Source organism: Anolis sagrei, chromosome 10, assembly GCF_037176765.1.
Source record: "Anolis sagrei isolate rAnoSag1 chromosome 10, rAnoSag1.mat, whole genome shotgun sequence".
In the NCBI taxonomy this organism is placed as follows: Eukaryota; Metazoa; Chordata; class Lepidosauria; order Squamata; family Dactyloidae; genus Anolis; species Anolis sagrei.
This window is the reverse complement of record NC_090030.1, coordinates 35,337,314-35,354,314: the sequence shown is the minus strand read 5'-3', so window position 1 is coordinate 35,354,314 and position 17,001 is coordinate 35,337,314. Positions and strand designations below refer to the sequence as shown.

Sequence of the window (17,001 nt, the reverse complement as noted above, 5' to 3'; positions counted from 1 at the left end):
ACAACCACCATGTCAGACTACACAGAGAAGCCATTGACATCCACAAACATGTGGACAATTTCAACAGGAAGGAAGAAACCATGAAAATGAACAAAATCTGGCTACCAATATTAAAAAATTCTAAAATTGCAACAGCAAAAACAGCAGAGAGAAAAACAGGCAGGGACATCTAATCACCCTTCAAGAAGAGTTTGCCCCAGGCACAGTCAGCCCATTGTATGCTAATCAAGGTGGTCAGTGGAAAGATCCACACCCAGCCCAACTTACAAAAGCCTTTTGTCTCACCCTGGTCATTCCACAGATATATAAACCCATTTTCCTAATTCCAACAGACCTCACTACCTCTGAGGATGCCTGCCATAGATGCAGGCGAAACGTCAGGAGAAAATGCCTCTAGAACATGGCCATATAGCCAGAAAAAACCCACAAGAACTGAGACTTTTTAATGCCGCGACCCCTTAATACAGATCCTCATGTTGTGATAACCCCCAACCACAATATTATTTTTGTTGTTGCTTCATAACTGCAATTTTGTTACCATTATGAATTGTCATATAAATATCCAATTTGCAGGATGTATTTCCATTCACTGGACCAACTTTGGAAAAAATACCCAATACACCCACATTTGAATACTAGTGGGGTTGGGGGGGGGGGTTGATTTTGTCAGTTGGGAGTTGTAGTTGCTGGGATTTATAGTTCATCTACAATCAAAGAGCATTCTGAACTCCACCAACGATGGAATTGAACCAAACTTGGCACACAGAACTCCCACGGGAAACAGAAAATCCTGGAAGGGTTTGGTGGGCATTGACCTTGAGTTTGGGAGTTGTAGTTCACCTACATCCAGAGAGCACTGTGGGCTCAAACAATGATGGATCTGGACCAAACTTGGCACAAAAATTCCATATGCGTAAATATGAACACAGATGGAGTTTGGAGGAAATAGACCTTGACATTTGGGGTTTGTAGTTACTGGGATTTATAGTTCACCTACAATCAAAGAGCATTCTGAACTCCACCAACGATGGAATTGAACCAAACTTGGCACACAGAACTCCCATGACCAACAGAAAATCCTGGATGTGTTTGGTGAGCATTGACCTTGAGTTTGGGAGTTGTAGTTCACCTACAATCAGAGAGCACTCTGGACTCAAACAATAATGGATCTGGACCAAACTTGGCACTAATGCTCAATGTGCCCAATTGTGAACACTGGTGGTGTTTGGGGGAAATAGACCTTGATAGTTGTGAGTTGTAGTTGCTGGGATTTATAGTTCACCTACAATTGAAGAGCATTCTGAATCCCACCAATGATAGAATTGGACCAAACTTCCCACACAGAACACCAATGACCAACAAGAAATATTGTGTTTCCTGATGGTCTCTGGTGACCCCTCTAACACCCCCTCATGACCCCCCCCCCAGGGGTCTCAACCCCTAGGTTGAGAACTACTGGCATATGAGGTCTCTTCCAACTCTAGGGTTCTATGATTCTATGAGAGTGAAGGCTAGCCTGATCTCTGTTGGGAAGACATTCCAAAGCTGGGAGGCCACCACCGAGAAGACCCTCTCTCTTGTCCCCACCATGGAGGTGGGACCGAGAGGAGGGCCTTCCTGGTAGATCTTAGAAGGAGATATGGTCTTAAAGGTAGGTTGGACCCAAAGTGTGTAGGCCAGTGGTTCTCAACCTTCCATATGCCATGACCCCTGAATACAGTTCCTCATGTGGTGGTGACCCCCAACAATAACATTATTTTTGTTGCTACTTCACGGCTGTACATTTGCTAGTGTTATGAATCATAATGTAAATATCTGATATGCATGATGTATGCAATAGACCCAATTTGGCACAAATACCCGATACGCCCAAATTTGAATACTGGTGGTGTGTCGGGGAGGGGCAGATTGATTTTGTAATTTGGGGATTATAGTTTCTGGGGGATTTATAGTTCACCTACAATCAAAGAGCATTCTGAACTCCACCAACGATGGAAAGGAACCAAACACGGCACACAGAACTCCCCTGACCAACAGAAAATCCTGGAAGGGTTTGGTGGGCATTGACCTTGAGTTTGGGAGTTGTAGTTCAACTACATCCAGAGAGCACTGTGGACTCAAACAGTGATAGATCTGGACCAAACTTGACACGAATACGCATTATGCCCAAATGTGAACACTGGTGGAGTTTGGGGGAAATAGATCTTGACATTTGGGAGTTTTATTTGCTGGGATTTATAGTTCATCAACACTCAAAGAGCATTCTGAACTCCACCAATGGTGGAATTGAACCAAACTTGGCACACAGAACTCCCTTGACGAACAGAAAATACTGTAAGGGTTTCGTGGGCATTGACCTTGAGTTTTGGAGTTGTAGTTCACCTACATCCAGAGAGCTCTGTGGACTCAAACAATGATAGACCAAACTTGGCACAAATACACAATATGTTCAAATATGAACAGTAATGGAGTTTGGAGGAAATAGACCTTGACATTTGAGAGTTGTAATTGCTGGGATTTATAGTTCACCTACAATCAAAGCACATTCTGAACCCCACCAATGAGAGATTTGGGCCAAACTTCCCACACAGAAAATACTATTTTCTGATTGTCTTTGGTGACCCCTCGGACACCCCCTCGCGACCCCCCGAGGGGTCCCGACCCCCAGGTTGAGAAACACTGGTGTAGGCCTTTATACGTAGGTGATAACCTGGATTTTGAACTGGGTCTGGAAACTCATTAGCAGCCAGCACAAGGCCACCTGACTCCAATTTGCACACATTATTCACCAAACACATCATGTGGTTCTAATCTGTGTGATCTCCTTGCAGCAGCTGAGGATGAGATCCATCATTTGGTCTGCTTCCTTGCAGAGTCTACACTTGGGATCGGTTGTTGACTTTTCAATTCTTCTTCTTCATATTCTTATATGGAGAGGTTTGGGAGGAATTCACCTTGATTTACAGGAATAGTAAATACTGGGATTTATAATTCTTTACTTATTTACTTAGGCGATCCCTCGTTGTCAGAGTAGGATAGTCTTCCAGGGTGGGTCCATAGGTGGCTGTGGAGCCCTCTTCTTGACCTGCATCTTCTCCCGCAGCGAGGGCATCGGTTTCCTTCTTCCCTTCTATCTTTCTTTCCTCCCTTCTTTCTCTTTCCTTCCCTTCCTTTTTTTCTTTCCTTCCTTCTTTTCTTCCTCTCTTCTGTGTTTCCTTCCTTCCCTTCTTCCCTTCTATCTTTCCTTCCTTCTTTCTGTTTCCTTCCCTTTATTTTTTCTTTCCTTCTTTCCTTCCTCTCTTTCTTTCTTTCCTTCCTTCTTTTTGTTTTCCTTCCTTCTGTTTCCTTCTTTCCTTCCTCTCTTCTGTGTTTCCTTCCTTTCCTTGTGTCTTTCTTTTTTCCCTTCCTTCTGTTTCCTTCCTTTTTTTCTTTCCTTCCTTCTTTTCCTCCTCTCTTCTGTGTTTCCTTCCTTTCCTTCTATCTTTCTTTCCTTCCTTCCTTCTTTCTGTTTCTTTCCCTTCCTTTTTTCCTTCCTCTCTTCTGTGTTTCCTTCCTTTCCTTCTATCTTTCTTTTTTTCCCTTCCTTCATTCTGTTTCCTTCTTTCCTTCCTCTCTTCTGTGTTTCCTTCCTTTCCTTCTATCTTTTTTCTTTCCTTCCTTCTTTGTATTTCCCTCCCTTCCTTTTTTTCTTTTCTTCCTTCTTTCCTTCCTCTCTTCTGTGTTTCCTTCCTTCCTTCTTTCTGTTTCCTTCCCTTCCTTTTTTCCTTCCTTCTTTCTGTTTCCTTCCTTCTTTTCTTCCTCTATTCTGTGTTTCCTTTCTTCCCTTCTATCTTTCATTTTTTTCCTTCCTTCTGTTTCGTTCCCTTTCTTTTTTTCCCTTTCCTTCCTTCTGTTTCCTTCCTTCTTTCCTCCCTCTCTCCCTTCTGTGTTTCCTCCCTTTCTGTGTTTGTTTCCTCCCTTCCTATCTTCCTTCGTTTCTTTCCCTTCCTTTTCCTCCTTCCCTCCCTTTCGGATGGGCCCTCCCCGCGCTCTCTCGGTGCCCCGCCCTCTCTACCGGCAGGGGGCGCGCGCTCCCGTGTCTCTCTGTGTGTGTGTGTGAATTTGTGCGCGCTCCCGGGTCCCAGTGACCCAGGAGAAGCAGGCAGACAGGCAGGAGGGAGGCTGAGCCCAACAAGCCCAAGCCAGAGGCAAAGCTCCAGAGGGAGGGAGTTACACAACCAGCCCGGGCAGGTCGCGCGCCCTGACAGCCAATGTGGTGGAGGAGGAGCTCCCCAAGTCAGCTCCTCCGGGTTTCCCTCTCTTCCTTCTCTTCCTTCTTCTCTCCTTCCAACCTCTGAGAAGTCCCTTCCCTTGTGCCATCCTTGGGAAAGGATGCTCTGGGCGCTTTGGGAATGCCAGGACCGGCCCTGAGTGGGAGTGCTCCTCTCCCCCTCCTCCTCCTTCTTGGGCATCATCCTCATCACCATCACCATCATCATCCCCTTCTGCAAGAAGATGAGATGGGCTCACGCTCCGAGAAGCAGCTGGCACACCTCTGAGGAAGCGCACATCCTGGGCCAAGAGCAACAGCCCGGTAAGTCACTTTCCCCAAAGGAGGCTCTCTCTTTGGAGACTGGATGGCCATCTGTCGGGAGTGCTTTGAATGTGATTGTCCTCCCGCTTGGCAGAATGGGGTTAGGCTGGATGGCCCACCAGGTCTCCTCCAACTTTAGGATTCTATGAATTGTGGTGGAGGCTCTCTTTTTGGAGACTGGATGGCCATCTGTTGGGAGTGCTTTGATGGTGCTTCTTGACAGAATGGGGTTGGACTGGATGGCCTTTGGAGGTCTCTTCCAACTCTAGGATTCTATGAATGGTGGTGGAGGCTCTCTCTTTGGAGACTGGATGGCCATCTGTCGGGAGTGTTTTGATGGTGCTTCTTGACGGAATGGGGTTGGACTGGATGGTCTCTGGAGGTCTCCTCCAACTCTAGGATTCTATAAATGGTGGTGGAGGCTCTCTCTTTGGAGACTTGGAAGCAGAGGCTGGATGGCCATCTGTTGGGAGTGTTTTGATGGTGCTTCTTGACAAAATGGGATTGGACTGGGTGGCCCACCAGGTCTCCTCCAGCTCTAGGATTCCATGAATGGTGGTGGAGGCTCCTTCTTTGGAGACTTGGAAGCAGAGGCTTGATGGCCATCTGTTGGGGGGTGCTTTGATGGTGATTGTCCTGCTTCTTGGCAGAATGGGGTTGGACTGGATGGCCCACCAGGTCTCCTCCATCTCAAGGTTCTATGAATGGTGGTGGAGGCTCTCTCTTTGGAGACTTGGAAGCAGAGGTGGATGGCCATCTGTCAGGGGTGCTTTGATGGTGCTTCTTGACAGAATGGGGTTGGACTGGATGGCCTTTGGAGGTCTCCTCCAACTCTATGATTCCATGAATGGTGGTGGAGGCTCTCTCTTTGGAGACTTGGAAGCAGAGGCTGGATGGCCATCTGCCGGGGGTGCTTTGAATGTGATTGTCCTGCTTCTTGGCAGAATGGGGTTGGACTGGATGGCCCACCAGGTCTCCTACAACTCTTTGATTGTATGATTCTGTGAGAGTGAGGGCTAGCCTGATATCCGTTGGGAAGACATTCCACAGCTGTGAGGCCACCACCGAGAAGGCCCTGTCTCTTGTTCCCACCAAGTGCACTTGAGACAGAGGTGGGACCGAGAGGAGGGCCTCCCCTTATCCAATCACCATCTAGTCCAGTGTTTCTCAACCTTCCATTTTCCCCCATGGCACATGCAACACTTGGGTTTGCTGGGCATTGACCTTGAGTTTGGGAGTTGTAGTTCACCTACATCCAAAAAGCACCGTGGACTCAAACTAGCATGGATCTGGACCAAACTTGGCACAAATATTCAATATGCCCAAATGTGAATACTAGTGGAGTTTGAGGAAACTAGACCTTGACATTTGGGAGATGCAGTTGCAGATGCAGATTTATAGTTCACCTACAATCAAAGAGCATTCTGAACTCCACCAACATTAGAATTGGGCCAAATTTCCATACAGAACTTCCATGACCAACAGAAAATACTGGAAGGATTTGGTGGGCATTGACCTTGAGTTTGGGAGTTGTAGTTCACCTCCATCCAGAGAGCGCTGTGGACTAAAGCTAGGATGGATCTGGACCAAACTTGGCACGAATACTCAATATGCCCAAATGTGAACAGTGGTGGAGTTTGGAAAAAATAGACCTTGACATATCTTATATATTATTAGTAATCTTATATTATATTATTAGTATTATTATATTATAATATATTATTATTATTATTATTATTATTATTATTATTTAAACCCCACTTTATCTCCCCCAAAGAGGACTCGCTTAACATAAAAACATCAGCATCACCATTTAAAGTATATAAACATACAGAGGATTAAATATAAACCATATTTTTAAAAAGTTCCCAGTTAAAATAAATATAAATATATATATATAAATAAAATAAAATAACTTTAGTTATAACCCGCCCTATCTCTCCCCTAAAAGACCCATTAAAAATAAAAACTATTACAACATATTCAGAGTTAAAAACCACAGCATATCTCATTATTCTATTATATATTATGAGTATGTTTATATTATACTAGCTGTCCCCTGCCACGTGTTGCTGTGGCCTAGTCTGTGTATATGTGTTTTGTGTGTGTATATGTGTGTGTATATATTTTTTGGCTTTTTAAGCCCCTTCCATTGTGTTTTAAGTATTTTCTGTTGGTCATGGGGTTCTGCGTGGGAAGTTTGCCCCAATTCTATCGTTCATGGGCTTCAGAATGCTCTTTGATTGTAGGTGAACTATAAATCCCAGTAACTACAGCTCCCAAATGTCAAGGTCTATTTCCCCCAAACTCCATTTATGTTCATATTTGGGCATATGGAATATTCGCGCCAAGTTTGGTCCGGATCCATCATTGTTTGAGTCCATAGTGCTCTTTGGATGTAGGTGTACTACAACTCCCAAACACAAAGTCAATGCCCACCAAACTCTTCTAGTGTTTACTAGAAGTCCTGTATGGCACGTTTAGTTCAATTCCATCATTGGTGGAGTTCAGAATGCTCTTTGATTGTACGTGACCTATAAATCCCAGCAACTACAACTCCCAAATGTCAAGGTCTATTTCCCCCAAACTCCATCTGTGTTCATATTTGGGCATATGGAATATTCGTGCCAAGTTTGGTCCGGATCCATCATTGTTTGAGTCCACAGTGCTCTCTGGATGTAGGTGAACTACAACTCCCAAACTCAAGGTCAATGCCTCCAAACCCTTCTAATATTTTCTGTTGGTCATGAGAGTCCTGTGTCCCACATTTAGTTCAATTTCATCATTGGTGGAAATCAGAATGCTCTTTGATTGTATGTGAACTATAAATCCCAGCAACTACAACTCCCAAAAGACAAAATCAATTTTTTGAGTGGAGGACATACATTGGGTTGTTAGGTGTCTGGTGTCCAAATTTGGTGTCAATTCGTCCAGTGGATTTTGAGTTCTGTCAATCCCACAAACGAACATTACATTTTCATTTATATAGATTATTATTACAATACATTATTATTCTATATTCTATATTATTATTATATGAGTTGTGTTAATCCCACAAATGAACGTTACATTGGGTTGTTGTAGGTTTTTTCGAGCTATATGGCTGTGTTCTAGAGGCATTCTTTCCTGACGTTTCGCCTGCATCTATGGCAAGCGTCCTCAGAGGTAGTGAGGTCTGTTGGAACTAGGAAAAAGGGTTTATATATCTGTGGAATGATGTCCAGGGTGGGACAAAGGGCTCTTGTCTGATGGAGCTAGGTGTGAATGTTTCAACTGACCACCTTGATTAGCATTTGATGGCCTGGCAGTGCTTGGGGCAATCTTTTGTTGAGAGGTGATGAGATGTCCCTGATTGTTTTCCCTCAGTTGTTTGTATTATATAAATAAAAACATTACATTTTTATTTATATAATATCTATAATATAATATAATAAATTTATTTATATAATATATATATATAAATATAATAATATCATTATAATATATTATTATTGTATATTCTATATCAGTGGTTCTCAGCCTGGGGGTCGCGACCCCTTGGGGGGTCGTTCGGCCATTTTCTGGGGGTCGCGAAGCCGCATTGGCTGGCCACGCCCCCTCCAAAATGGCGGCCGACCCCCTGAGCCACTGGCACTCCCGCGCGAGAAGCCATCCACCCATCCCTTGCCTCCTTCTGATGGCACATCCATGGGCGCCCCTCATCTGCATTGCTCTCCTGCCAGCAGGCAGGGGTGCGGAGCAGGCGAGGGCTCTTCATTGCTGGTGAACTATAAATCCCAGCAACTGCATCTCCCAAATGTCAAGGTCTATTTCCCCCAAACTCCACCAGTGTTCACGTTGGGGCATATTGAGTATTCGTGCCAAGTTTGGTCCAGATCCATCATTGTTTGAGTCTGCACTGCTCTCTGGATGCAGGTGAACTACAACTCCAAAACTCAAGGTCAGTGCTCACCAAACCCTTCCAGTATTTTTCGTTGGTTGTGGGAGTTCTGTGTGCCAAGTTTGGTCCAATTCCATCATTGGTGGAGTTCAGAATGCTCTTTGATTGTAGGTGAACTATAAATCCCAGCAACTACAACTCCCAAATGTCAAGGTTTATTTCCTTTAAACTCCATATTTGAGCATATGAAATATTCGTGCCAAGTTTGGTCCACATCCATCATTATTTGAGTCCACAGTGCTCTCTGGATGTGGGTGAACTACAATTCCCAAACTCAAGGTCAATGTCCACCAAACCCTTCCAGTTTTTTCTGTTGGTCATGGGAACCCTGTGTGCTAAGTTTGGCCCAATTCCGTCATTGGTGGAGTTCAGAATGCTCTCTGATTGTAGGTGAACTATAAACCCCAGCAACTACAACTCCCAAATGTCAAGGTCTATTTCCTCCAAACTCCACCTGTGTTCATATTTAGGCATATGGTATTTTTGTGTCAAGTTTGATCCAGATCCATCATTGTTTGAGTCCACAGTGCTCTTTGATTGTAGGTGAACTATAAATCCCAGCAACGACAACTCCCAAATGACAAAATCAATTTTTTTGAGTGGAGGACATACATTGGACTGTTAGGTGTCTTGTGTCCAAACTTGGTGTCAATTCCCCCAGTGGTTTTTGAGTTCTGTGAATACCACAAACGAACATTACATTTTTATTTACATAGATATATTATTATTCTATATTATTATTATATTTATTGATTTATACCCTGCTTCCGAAGGGAAGAGATCATCTAGTCTATGCCATTCTTTGTATTCTCTTCTATTCCACCCACCCTACGAAGCGTCTTATGATATTGACCGGTCTCTTGTTTGGATCCTTGGCTTCGTTGTCTCTCCTGGGCCTTTTCTTATTGCTTTGCAAGAAAGTCGTAATGTAAGGCAATGCCTGTGATTGGCTTCCTTGTGCGTCCCCTCCCAAATTAAGATGGAGCAAACCTTCCAAAACAATGTGGAGTCAAAAGGTCCTTTTGTTGTTGTTTTGAAAACCAGCATCAGTTGCATTCATCTCAAGAGGAAAGGAGGGTTGATGGCCGAGCCGGTGAACGGGAGGCCTTGGGTCATTTGGGGGCATCGGATCAGAATTTAGCCACAGAAAGGCATGACGACTCCTCTACCCGGATTGCCGAGGCGGGAGCCAACGTTAATGCTCAATGCTGCGCATCATTGGAATTGCAAAGGGTTGTGAGTGTCAGGTTGGAGCCACTGTGCGGGACACGACCGACTAGTTGCTCAAGAATTAACCTCCTTTTAGCATCAATACCAAATACTATGGAAACCCGGGATTCATAGTTTGGTAAGGCTGTAGTACTCAATACTATGGAAACCCAGGATTCATAGTTCGGTAAGGCTGTAGTACGCAATACTATGGAAACCCAGGATTCATAGTTTGGTAAGGCTGTAGTACTCAATACTATGGAAACCCGGGATTTATAGTTTGGTACGGCTGTAGTACTCAATACTATGGAAACCTGGGATTCATAGTTTGGTAAGGCTGTAGTACTCAATACTATGGAAACCATGAATCTTGGGTTTCCATAGCATTGTGTACTGCTGCCATATCAAATTATGAATCCTGGGTTTCCATAGCATTGAGTACTGCTGCTTTACCAAACTATAAATCCCAGGTTTCCTTAGTATTGAGTACAGCTACCTTGCCAAACTATAAATCCTGGGTTTCTATAGCATTGTGTACTGCTGCCTTACTAAACTATAAATTCTGGGTTTCCATAGCACTGAGTTCTGTCCTTGCCAAACTGTAAATTCCAGATTTGCATAGCATTGAGTACTGCAGCCTTGCCAAACTATGAATCCCAGGTTTTAATAACATTGAGTACTGGAGTCTTGTCAAACTATGAATCCCAGGTTTTCATAGCATTGAGTACTGAAGCCTTACCAAACTATGAATCCTGGGTTGGCATAGTATTGAGTACTGCTACCATGCCGAACTATGAATCCCGGATTTCAATAACATTGAATACTGCAGCCTTACCAAACTACAAATCCCAGGTTTCTATAGTATTGAGTACTGCTGCCTAACCAAACTACAAATCCCATAATTCCATAGCATTGACCTGTGGCATCAAATTGCCATAATTTTACAATGTCGATCAGGCATGGGCCGACTTCGGCCTTCCCTCCAGGTGTTTTGGACTCCAACTCCCACAATTCCTAACAGCCGATAGGCTGTTAGGAATTGTGGGAGTTGGAGTCCAAAACACCTGGAGGGAAGGCCGAAGTCGCCCCATGCCTGATGTAGATGTGGAATATAGAAGTTACCAACTAAGTTAAAAAGTTACTCCTCCCAGTCGGTGAGTGCGTTCGTTTGTGAAGTCTTGCGTTCGGGTTCAGCGCATGGAAGATCCTCGTGGGCGCATGAACCGAATTGGGTGACTTAGTGGTCAATCGGGGGCTCGTCTGGGTGGCTTTTTGTCGAGTTAAGCTGTGCCCGGGGGACTCGGTCATGCGTTGCCATCGCCTTTTGTGAAATGCCAAACGAAGCAGTACCAGCCGACGTCCAGATCCAGATCCATCCCTAAGCAGGTTTAGAGAAGCCAAATTGGAAAAGGAGAGAAGGAAGGGGGGAGTTGGAGGGTGGCGGCGTGACGGTTCCTTGGCAGAGATCGGCGGAACATACTCGGGAACATTGCCACCGACTTGGGTGACGCGCCTTTCTGCTCGAAGAACAGGTGGATTGAGTTCTCGTGCGGCTTAAAAAAAAAGGTTAGGAAAGGGTTTGCGTTTGGGCAGCCGTTCACCGAAACGTCCATAACATAACCCAGGGGCGGCGCAACCCTTACGCAAAGTAAGCAGTCGCGGCACACTTGGTTTTGCAGAGGGTGCACTCTTGAGTTGCTGTTGGGGGAAAATAGACCTTGACATATATGAGTTGTAGTTACTGGGATGTATAGTTCCCGGAAAGGGTTGCAATGGGTGCCTCCCAGAAAGGGAAGGGTTACGTACGGCAGGGATTAGCTTTTGCCGTGCCCAGTGAAAGCAGGGCTCATCTAATTAATGAGACAAGATGTTCCATTTGTTCAGGCGCTGAACAGTCGGGAGGGGCTCTGCGGCTAAAAAAACCTCATCAACACAGTATAGCCGTACACGCCTGCTTTGCATTACGATCCCCCCTAATTACCGTATATACTCGAGTATAAGCCGACCTGAATATAAGCCGAGATACCTCATTTTGCCACAAAAAAACCTGGAAAAACGTATAATCTATATATATATAAATGCTCTGTGCATAATGAGTTCCTTAAAAACAAAAGGACTAATGAACGAAATCACACCAAATTTGGCAACAAAACGTCTCACTGCCCAAGGAGTGACCATCACTCAAAAAATTATGATTTTGTCATTTGGGAGTTGTAGTCCCTGGGATTTATAGTTCACCTACAATTAAAAGAGCATTCTGAACTCCACCAACAATGGAATTGGACCAAACTTGGCACACAGATCTCCCATACTGGAAGGGTTTGGTGGGCATTGAGCTTGAATTTTGGAGTTGTAGTTCACCTACAATTAAAAGAGCATTCTGAACTCCACCAATGATGGAATTGGGCCAAACTTAGCACACAGGGCTCACTACGCAAGGAGTGACCATCACTCAAAAAATTATGATTTTGTCATTTGGGAGTTGTAGGCCCTGGGATTTATAGTTCACCTACAATTAAAAGAGCATTCTGAACTCCACCAACAATGGAATTGGACCAAACTTGGCACACAGATCTCCCATACTGGAAGGGTTTGGTGGGCATTGAGCTTGAATTTTGGAGTTGTAGTTCACCTACAATTAAAAGAGCATTCTGAACTCCACCAATGATGGAATTGGGCCAAACTTAGCACACAGGGCTCACTACGCAAGGAGTGACCATCACTCAAAAAATTATGATTTTGTCATTTGGGAGTTGTAGTCCCTGGGATTTATAGTTCACCTACAATCAAAGAGCATTCTGAACTCCATCAACGATGGAATTGAACCAAACTTGGCACACAGAACTCCCACGACCAACAGAACACACTGGAAGGGTTTGGTGGGCATTGACCTTGAGTTTGGGAGTTGTAGTTCACCTACATCCAGAGAGCACTGCGGTCTCAAACAATGATAGATGTGGACCAAACTTGGCATGAATACTCAATATGCCCAAATATAAACACAGATAGAGCTTGACATTTGGGAGTTGTAGTTACTGGGATTTATAGTTCACCTACAATCAAAGAGCATTCTGAACCCCACCAACGTTGGAATTTAACCAAACCTGGCGCACAGTTCTCCCATGACCAACAAAAAATACTGGAAGGGTTTGGTGGGCAGTGTCCTTTGGTTTTGGAGTTGTAGTTCACCTACATCCATAGAGCACTGTGGACTCAAACAATTATGGATCTGGACCAAACTCTACATGAATACTCAGTATGCCTAAATGTGAACACTGGTGGAGTTTGGGGAAAATAGAATCTTGACATTTGGGAGTTGAAGTTGCTGGGATTTATAGTTCACCTACAATCACAGAGCATTCTGAACCCCACCAACGATAGAATTGGGCCAAACTTCCCACACAGAACCCCATGTGGGCCACAGCAACATGTGGCAGGGGACGGGTAGTTATTATAATAAAATAAATTATAATAACAATAATCTATCTGTCTGTCTGTCTATCTATCTATCTATCTATCTATCTATCTATCTATCTATCTATAGTGTCAGGAGCAACCAGATATTTGTACTACATTTTTAGCAAAACAAACAAAGAAACAAACAGACAAAACACAAAGTTTGCAAGTTTGGTAGTTGATTAAATGTCCTTTGACCAGTATCTGGCCACTTGGAGTGCCTCTGGTGTTACTATAAGAAGGTCCTCCCTTGTGCATGTGGCAGGGCTCAGGTTGCATTGCAGCAGGTGGTCAGTGGTTTGCTCTTCTCCACACTCGCATGTCGTGGATTCCACTTTGTGGCCCCATTTCTGAAGGTTGACTCTGCATCTCGTGGTGCCAGAGCGTAGTCTGTTCAGCGCCTTCCAAGTCGCCCAGAGGGGAGTCTCTCATTTGGTATCAGCCATGGATTGAGGTTCTGCGTTTGAGCCTGCCACTTTTGGACTCTCACTTGCTGAAGTATTCCAGCGAGTGTCTCTGTAGATCTTAGAAAACTATGTCTTGATTTAAATCGTTGACGTGCTGGCTGATACCCAAACAAGGGATGAGCTGGCGATGTCTCTGCCTTGGTCCTTTCACTATTGGCTGCTACTTCCCGGTGGATGTCAGGTGGTGCAATACCGGCTAAGCAGTGTAATTTCTCCCGTGGTGTAGGGCGCAGACACCCCGTGATAATGCAGCATGTCTCATTAAGAGCCACATCCACTATTTGAGCGTGGTGAGAGGTGTTCCACACTGGGCATGCGTACTCAGCAGCAGAGTAGCATAGCGCAAGGGCAGATGTCTTCACTGTGTCTGGTCGTGACCCCTAGGTTGTGCCAGTCAGCTTTCGTATGATATTGTTTCTAGCACCCACTTTTTGCTTGATGTTCAGGCAGTGCTTCTTGTAGGTCAGAGCACAGTCCAGAGTGACTCCTCCCATGTATTTGGGTGTGCTGCAATATTCCAGTGGGATTCCTTCCCAGGTCATAATCCTCAGAGCTCGGGATTCTTGTCTGTTCTTAAGATGAAAAGCACATGTCTGTGTTTTAGATGGATTAGGGATCAGCTGGTTTTCCCTGTCATAGAGGAAGAGCACCTAGAGCTTCGGAAAGCTTCTGTTCAACCATCTCAAAGCTCCCTGCTTGAGCGGTGATGGCACGATCATCAGCATAGATGACGCTCTCTATCCCTTCTGGCAGTGGCTGGTCATTTGTGTAGATGTTGAACATGGATGGAGCAAGGACGCTCCCCTGAGGCAGGCCGTTCTTCTGTTTCCGCCATCTGCTTCTCTGGCCCTGGAACTCAACAAAGAAGTTCCTGTTCTGTAGCTGATTTCCTTGAGCGGTGATGGCACGATCATCAGCTTAGACGGAGCTCTCTGTCCCTTCTGGCAGTGGCTGGTCATTTGTGTAGATGTTGAACATGGATGGAGCAAGGACGCTCCCCTGAGGCAGGCCGTTCTTCTGTTTCCGCCATCTGCTTCTCTGGCCCTGGAACTCAACAAAGAAGTTCCTGTTCTGTAGCTGATTTCCTTGAGCGGTGATGGCACGATCATCAGCATAGATGGAGCTCTCTTTCCCTTCTGGCAGTGGCTGGTCATTTGTGTAGATGTTGAACATGGATGGAGCAAGCATGCTCCCCTGAGGCAGGCCATCCTTCTGTTTCCGCCATCTGCTTCTCTGGCCCTGGAACTCAACAAAAAAGCTCCTGTTTCGTAGCAGATTTCCTATGATGCCAAGGAGAGTGTGGGTGATGCAACAGACTTCCACTTCTAACAAATTCTGGTGTTTTGTTTTTGTCATATTCTGTTGAAAATGAGATCAAGAGATCTCTCAAAATTACTTCGTAATGGCAACATTGAAAGACTGAATAGGAATGGGTTGCTGCATGGACATGAAGGGTGCGTCTGCACTGCAGAATGAATGCAGTTGGACACGGCTTTGACTGCCAGGGCTCCAGGCTATCAAGTCCTGGGAAGGTTCCAAAAGGGTTTGTTCTTGTGACTTGTTCTCTGTCGAAACACGTCATCGTTCTTTGTTTGTTTGCCCTAAATAATATACTGGATGAAATACAGGAATTTGATTTTTTTTTCACAGTGTTCTCAATGGCAAGGTTTTGTTTTATTTTCCTTGAGAAACTTCAAGTCGCTTCTGGTGTGAGAGAATTGGCCGTCTGCAAGGACGTTGCCCAGGGGATGTTGCCAGGGTGTTTTACCATCCTGTGGGAAGCTTCTCTCATGTTCCCGCATGAGAAGCTGGAGCTGACAGATAGGAGCTCACCCTGCTCCCCGGATTCAAAGCTCCTTTTCATAGAATCATAAAATCAAAGAGTTGGAGGAGACCTCATGGGCCATCCAGTCCAACCCCATTCTGCCAAGAAGCAGAAATATTGCATTCAAATCACCCCTGACAGATGGCCATCCAGCCTCTGTTTAAAAGCTTCCCAAGAAGGAGCCTCCACCACACTCTGGGGCAGAGAGTTCCACTGCTGAACGGCTCTCAGAGTCAGGAAGTTCTTTCTAATGTTCAGATGGAATCTCCTCTCTTGTAGTTTGAAGCCATTGTTCCATTGCGTCCTAGTCTCCAAGGAAGCAGAAAACAAGCTTGCTCCCTCCTCCTCCCTGTGGCTTCCTCTCACATCTTTATACATGGCTATCATATCTCCTCTCAGCCTTCTCTTCTTCAGGCTAAACATGCCCAGCTCCTTAAGCCGCTCCTCATAGGGCTTGTTCTCCAGACCCTTGATCATTTGAGTCACCCTCCTCTGGACACATTCCAGCTTGTCCATATCTCTCTTGAATTGTGGTGCCCAGAATTGGACACAATCTTCCAGGTGTGATCTAACCAAAGCAGAATAGAGCATGGGGAGCATGACTTCCCTAGATCTAGACACTATGCTCCTCTTGATTCAGGCCAAAATCCCATTGACTTTTTTTGCCGCCACATCACATTCCTGGCTCATGTTTAACTTGTTGTCTACGAGGACTCCAAGATCTTTTTCACACGTACTGCTCTCGAGCCAGGCATCATCCCCCATTCTATATCTTCGTATTTCGTTTTTCCTGCCAAAGTGGAGTATCTTGCATGTGTCCCTGCTGAACTTCATTTTGTTAGTTTTGGTCAATCATCTCTCTAATCTGTCAAGATCGTTTTGAATCCAGCTCCTGCCCTCTGGAGTATTGGCTATCCCTCCCCATTGTGTCTCTTTGCATTTCGTTTTTCCTGGAGTCTTGGCTATCCCTCCCAATTTGGTATCTATTGGTCATGGGAGTTCTGTGTCCTCATATGAAAGCCTTCCCTTGGGTGGTGGGCAGTGTGGTGTTTGTGGAGGGCCTTGGCATGGCTCTTGGACATGTTCATGGCGTTCACTATAACCTGCAATGTTTTTGGAGTCTCCTGACCATAGAATCCTAGAATCAAAGAGTTGGAAGAGACCACATGGGCCATCCAGTCCAACCCCATTCTGCCAAGAAGCAGGAATATTGCATTCAAATCACCCCTGACAGATGGCCATCCAGCCTCTGTTTCAAAGCCTCCAAAGAAGGAGCCTCCACCACACTCCCTCCGGGGCAGAGAGTTCCACTGCTGAACGGCTCTCACAGTCAGGAAGTTCTTCCTCATGTTCCGGCGGAATCTCCTCTCTTGTAGTTTGAAGCCATTGTTCCTTCTCCTAATCTCTAATCTGCCTGATCATAGAATCATAGAATCCAAGAGTTGGAAGAGACCTCCTGGGCCATTATCCAGTCCAACCCCATTCTGCCAAGAAGCAGGAATATTTCATTCAAATCACCCCCCACAGATGG

The 17,001-nt window shown here is 45.1% G+C and overlaps 1 protein-coding gene across 1 annotated transcript in view; it reads left to right on the top strand.

The window, feature by feature from the left end:
* The first annotated feature begins 4,141 nt into the window (after window positions 1-4,141).
* Window positions 4,142-17,001, top strand: part of PASD1 (PAS domain containing repressor 1) — a 167,991-nt gene continuing 155,131 nt past the window's right edge. The window contains exon 1 of the mRNA XM_067471693.1: window positions 4,142-4,573. The gene's annotated coding sequence lies outside the window, so the exon portion shown is untranslated. The remainder of the gene's footprint in view (window positions 4,574-17,001) is intronic.